This window comes from Lycium ferocissimum, chromosome 10 (assembly GCF_029784015.1).
Source record: "Lycium ferocissimum isolate CSIRO_LF1 chromosome 10, AGI_CSIRO_Lferr_CH_V1, whole genome shotgun sequence".
Taxonomy (NCBI): Eukaryota; Viridiplantae; Streptophyta; class Magnoliopsida; order Solanales; family Solanaceae; genus Lycium; species Lycium ferocissimum.
In genome coordinates this window covers 2,671,413-2,676,828 of record NC_081351.1, presented here as the reverse complement: position 1 = coordinate 2,676,828, position 5,416 = coordinate 2,671,413, and the positions used below count along the sequence as shown (strand labels likewise).

General features: G+C 36.8%; 1 long non-coding RNA gene and 1 pseudogene across 1 annotated transcript; one reads left to right on the top strand and one right to left on the bottom strand.

Moving 5' to 3' along the window:
• The first annotated feature begins 369 nt into the window (after positions 1 to 369).
• Positions 370 to 1,851, top strand: LOC132035437 (glucan endo-1,3-beta-glucosidase, acidic-like; annotated as a pseudogene).
• Positions 1,852 to 2,041: 190 nt separating this feature from the next.
• Positions 2,042 to 4,755, bottom strand: LOC132035438 (uncharacterized). Its single transcript, XR_009409249.1, has 2 exons — positions 4,472 to 4,755; positions 2,042 to 2,401 (listed from the first exon to the last, which is right to left on the bottom strand). It is a non-coding gene; the product is annotated as an uncharacterized LOC132035438 (long non-coding RNA).
• Positions 4,756 to 5,416: the final 661 nt, after the last annotated feature.

Genomic DNA, 5,416 nt, shown 5'->3' with positions numbered 1-5,416 from the left:
CAAATAAGTCGTAAGGCTGCTAACCAATTCCACATTTTTCCTAGTCATAAGTCATTCTCATCAAGGAAATTTAGTGGCTGCAGACTTTTCAAAACCTATGCAAATACTAAGAATTTCTCTCATTGTTGTAGGTTTCTGCATTTTCCATGGATTGACTTGACTTAGCAGTAGAAATTGGAGTAACATAGTCCTTCCACTTTCTAAAAATTGCACTATAAATGGGTAAGCTTTCCTGCTATTTCAGCCATAGCTCAATTTGTCTTTCTTTCGCCATGGCTTCTATCAAACCACATTTTCCAGTTACCATAGTTCTGCTGGTGGTACTTATATTGGCTACCTCAGACTTCACAGGTCTGTCGGCTCTCTTTTAATATACATAGCAAACACTAACGCAGCCTGCCTATAAATTTACATGTTGCAGAGGCATGTAGCTCTTTATTCTTCAAATTTGTTCCGCGACATGATTAAGAATACATTTTCTTTTTAAATTATGAGTTCAAGTTATGTACACACTATCCGGTCACATTTACCTTTTGTAGCAGGTAACTTGTTTTACTTTTAAGATTAAAAATCCCACATTTTAAGGAAACTTGCTAGTAATATCCTTTAGATGACCTGATAGTGTAAAGAATTCCTTATACCGACGGTGTATATAACTTAAACTCTTAAATTATATTCATATGTTTCTGGTTGTCTTGATATTCCAGTCGATCTAGAAAGTACATAGACTCAAGAGCTAATAGACAGAAATGCTATGCAGGTGCACGAACAGGAGTTTGTTATGGAAGAAACGGGAATGGATTACCATCTCTAGCAGATGTTGTGGCTCTATGCAACCGGAATAATATATGAAGAATGAGAATCTACGATCCTCATCAACCCACTCTCCAAGCCCTTAGAGGCTCCAATATTGAGCTCATGCTCGGCGTGCCAAACCCTGACCTTCAGAATATCGCTTCTAGCCAAGCCAATGCAAATACCTGGGTACAAAACAATGTCAAGAACTATGGTAATGTCAAGTTCAGGTATATAGCAGTTGGAAATGAAATCAGTCCACTAAATGATAAATCCCAATATTTACCTTTCTTGCTCAATGCCATGAGAAACATTCAAAATGCAATTTCGGGTGCTGGTCTTGGAAACCAGATTAAAGTTTCCACTGCTATTGAAACTGAACTTACAGAAGAGACTTCTCCTCCCATCAAAAGGCAAATTTAAAGACGATGTTCGGCGATTTATTGATCCCATCATCAGCTTCCTAGTAGCCAACCATTCACCTTTGCTTGTCAACATTTACCCTTATTTTGCAATAGCAAACAATCAAGCCATTAAGCTTGAGTACGCTCTATTTACGTCACCTGGAGTTGTTGTCAATGACAAAGGAAAAGGATACCAAAACCTGTTTGATGCCATCTTAGATGCCACGTACTCAGCCCTTGAAAAGGCCGGTGGCTCTTCTTTGAAAATCGTTGTATCAGAGAGTGGTTGGCCTTCGGCTGGAGCAGGGCAATTGACCTCCATTGAGAATGCAAGGACTACAACAACAACTTAATTAAGCATGTGAAAGGAGGCAGTCCTAAAAGGCCCTCCAAGCCCATAGAGGCATACATATTCGCTTTGTTTGATGAAGATCAGAAGAGCCCTGAACTTAAGAAACATTTTGGACTATTTACACCAAACAGGCAGCCAAAATACCCAATCATTTTTAACTAGCTATAGTATGCAAGAGAATTACGCGAATAAAAGCTATCTTCTTTACATATACATGTAGTAGAATAATGGTTGCCCAGCAACCCATTTACGTGAGATACCCACCTTACATGCTTATATAAGGCAATTACTTATAAGCTATTATCTGGACTTCTTTTCCTCTGTTGATGATTTATCTGCCAGTAACCTTAGACATCTCAAGGCTTATCTTTTCTTCTAAAATAGTTCCAGTAGGTAGTTTAGTACGAAGAACTTGTCTTCTAACTCAGATTTTAAACAATTTCTCGAAATGGAATTGAATAACTTAAGTATTGCCCGAGTTAGAGCTAAGTAAAACCAGAATAAAGCTAATAATCCAAACGAATCTTATTATACTAAAGATTAGTAACTTTATCCCGTCCCATAATTTCATTGTTGTTCATTTAGATGGTTCAAGTTCCATTTTCTTTCGTTCCTAATTGGATGGTCTTAAACTGAGAAAAGGTTAGATGGATTATAAGACGATCATTCAATGAAATTTGCACGAATTACAGGATGAACCTTAGCTAAAGGGCATTGACGATAAATAACGATGCCTGCTTTAAGTCTTGTTCGAGTGACAACGCGCACTTGATCATAGAAATCCGCATTATCATCACATATAATGATGGCGCGTTTGGGATCTTCAACTTGTGATAGCAATTCGCCCGAGCTGCAATCAGATAGAGTCTTGTTGTAAATCACTGTTGAATCCATGACAAAGCCTCTTGCAGGAAACAAGCTCCACCCCCTAATTTTTAAGCTATTGCCCAAAGTCAAAGTTTCTGCCAATGTCTAGTCAGTGTGGCCTCATCAATGCCAAACCACCACTCAAGGGCGGAGCTAGAAGACAACTTAAGGGTTCGGCTGAAAAGCAGGTTTGTCCTAAACCTGTATGTGTTATGAAAATTCACTACATATGTACAAATTTTAAATTAGAACCCAATTATCAGCACTTGATGTCGTTGTAGAATTCATAAAGTTCACATCCTATATCTGCCTATCACCGCTACCTCCAATAGACTCAAATCCTTCGAAGCACAACAAAAATAAGCATAGCAAGAAGAGAATGACTCTACTTATGTCTATTTCATCACACCATCACCCACAATTATGAGAAACACAAACACCTGAATAACAAAGGAACCTTTACCTATGGGGATTACATGAAGCATGGTTGGTTCCTAAACAGAATTAGAGCTTCTGAAGGTTAAAGCAAATGTCATGAACATATATCCTAATGTTCAGAAGACAATTAGCAAGTTTAGTTTTTTTTTGAGTTATATATATCCTAGGGTTTTTTTTAGTTATATATATCCTAAGGTTTTTTTTTTTTTTTTTTTTTTTTGTAAATTTAGGCCTTGTGGGCCATTTTATTAATGAAAGTAAATTGGTCCAAACGACTGGGCCACTCAGAACAGCCCAGTCCAAAAATGAGAAAACAAATTACAAGTGAAAAGCAACTAAAAACGGACAAAACATAAAATTTGGACCACCCTCAATTAGGAAACTAGGTCAGCAGCCCCCATTTCATTTCCTCTCTCTATCCGCAGCCTCCCTCTAGAAATCTCGCCGTTGATGTGTCTTCCGGAAAGCGAGGATGATGATCGCCACTAATGATGTTTTTAAGACTCCGTAGTGGTTCGACTCTCCTTGTGTCATCGAATCTCTCAATCGCCTATTCTTTTGCTCCCGTAATGTATCTCTTTGCCCAACATTGTTATTTGCGCATTTTGTGTATTTGAGCTCTAATCGTATCTCCTTCTTTCATGAGAGCCGAAATGCCGATTTCGTATTTGTTTCCGCCGAGTATCTTTCATCAAAGATCTACTTGCAAGTTACTCTGTACGGAATCTTCGATTTATCACCGTTAATGATTCTCCTTAGCTTCGATATCTAGCTCCATGAAAGACCTGCAATTTACGGACCAATATCTAATGCTATGTTTGCTAGAGCATCTGCCATCTTGTTACCTTCTCGCATTATATGTGTATATATGTACTGCTTTCCTGCTTCAAATGATTTAATGTCTTCTATGTATTTCACAATATTCCAAGGTGGTTTCACTCTTCATTTAGAATCTCTCTCGCATCATTAATGAATGTTTGAATGATTACCTTGTTCCTCTGTGTAAAGTTGCACCATTTAATTTCTTCCCATATTGCTATTGCTTCTGCCTCTGTATCCTAAGGTTCAGAACACAAGTAGCAGGTTTTTTGCAAGTGAATACTCCCTCTGTCCCAATTTATGTGGCAGAGTTAGAATTTTGAGATTCAAACTTCTAATTTTGACAGTCAATTCGGACATGTAAGCTTTAAATTTTTTGAAATAAAATCTATATAATTAGAAACTAGTAAAAAATACTAGAAATCACAATAATTAACAACTTAAAATATTTAAATAGCATATAAAAAAACGATCAACGAAAAACTTGGGTTAGAACGATCAAAGAAAAACTTGGGTTAGCTCCTTAAATCCAAAAGTTGCCCATATAAATTGGGACAAAGGGAGTACTAATTACAATGTTTAGTTCCCAAGAATAGTTGGTAAACTGTGCTAACTCTTTTCCTTACTTTAGGATTGTAAAAGGGGGAAAAACCACACAAAAAGCCCTAACAAGTCACATGTACAATTCTATAATGGCTGAATTCTACTTTGGGCAAAGAATCGACTTAAACAACAGACTTGACAGACAAGGTGTCAAAAGCGAAAAAAATGAAAAAGAAAGTGTATTTGTGTATACCATTTCATAACAATTTTCACCACTTGCTTCATATTCTTAATGTATCAATATTCTCAAACACTTGTTAGTAAACAATGGAAACTTCTTCATCAAGCCAGTAAATTGACAGTAAAAGACTATTCTTTTCCAAAATCTCAGATTTGGGTAGTTTGAGATTGTCATGTGAAAGTTTTGATGAGGTATCAGCAGACATGATAAAGAAGGTGCCATAGTTTACTCAATGTTTTGCAGAATCGCCTCCATAACCGAGTTAACTGGTTGTCCATAAGTGCAATAAAATGGAAACCAGAGACACTCAAAGTATGGCCAAAGTTGTCATAACACACCTCAATTTTCATGGGGGTCCTATAACTCCCGGACTTATTTTTTGTGTATTATTTACGCTTTTATATGGTGACTTGAACAAGCAAGTAAGCCTACTCTCTTTGAGTGCGTAAGAGTAGCTAGAAACTAAATGGACCAGTCTATATTTGCCACGTGACAGTCTAAATAAGTAAATTGATTAAACCCACCAAAATATTAACCCCAACAATGGCTAGAACTAGGATTCTTACCCAAATTTAAACCTCAAGATTGGATTCTTCCCCAAATTTCTGTTTAAATTTCTTCTCTTTATGTTTGAAAAGGTAAACTTGGATTCTTACAATTTCTTTCTCCAAATTTCTGTTTAAAAATTTGGTGACCGTAAATGGACCAATCTAATTTGAGTTATCACAAACATTCTATCAAACACTTTACGCGCAATATCCATTCGCCCAATCTTCCCATACATATTCATCAATTCACTACCAACATGAAGATAAGTTCGAAAAGGACCCATTTGTATAACATGGCAATGCACTATACTACAAACATTACAGTCACCAAACATACCACATGCCCTTATAATCAATGGAAAACCAAACCCATCAGCCAAATTACCAAATTCCCAAATTCACATACGTT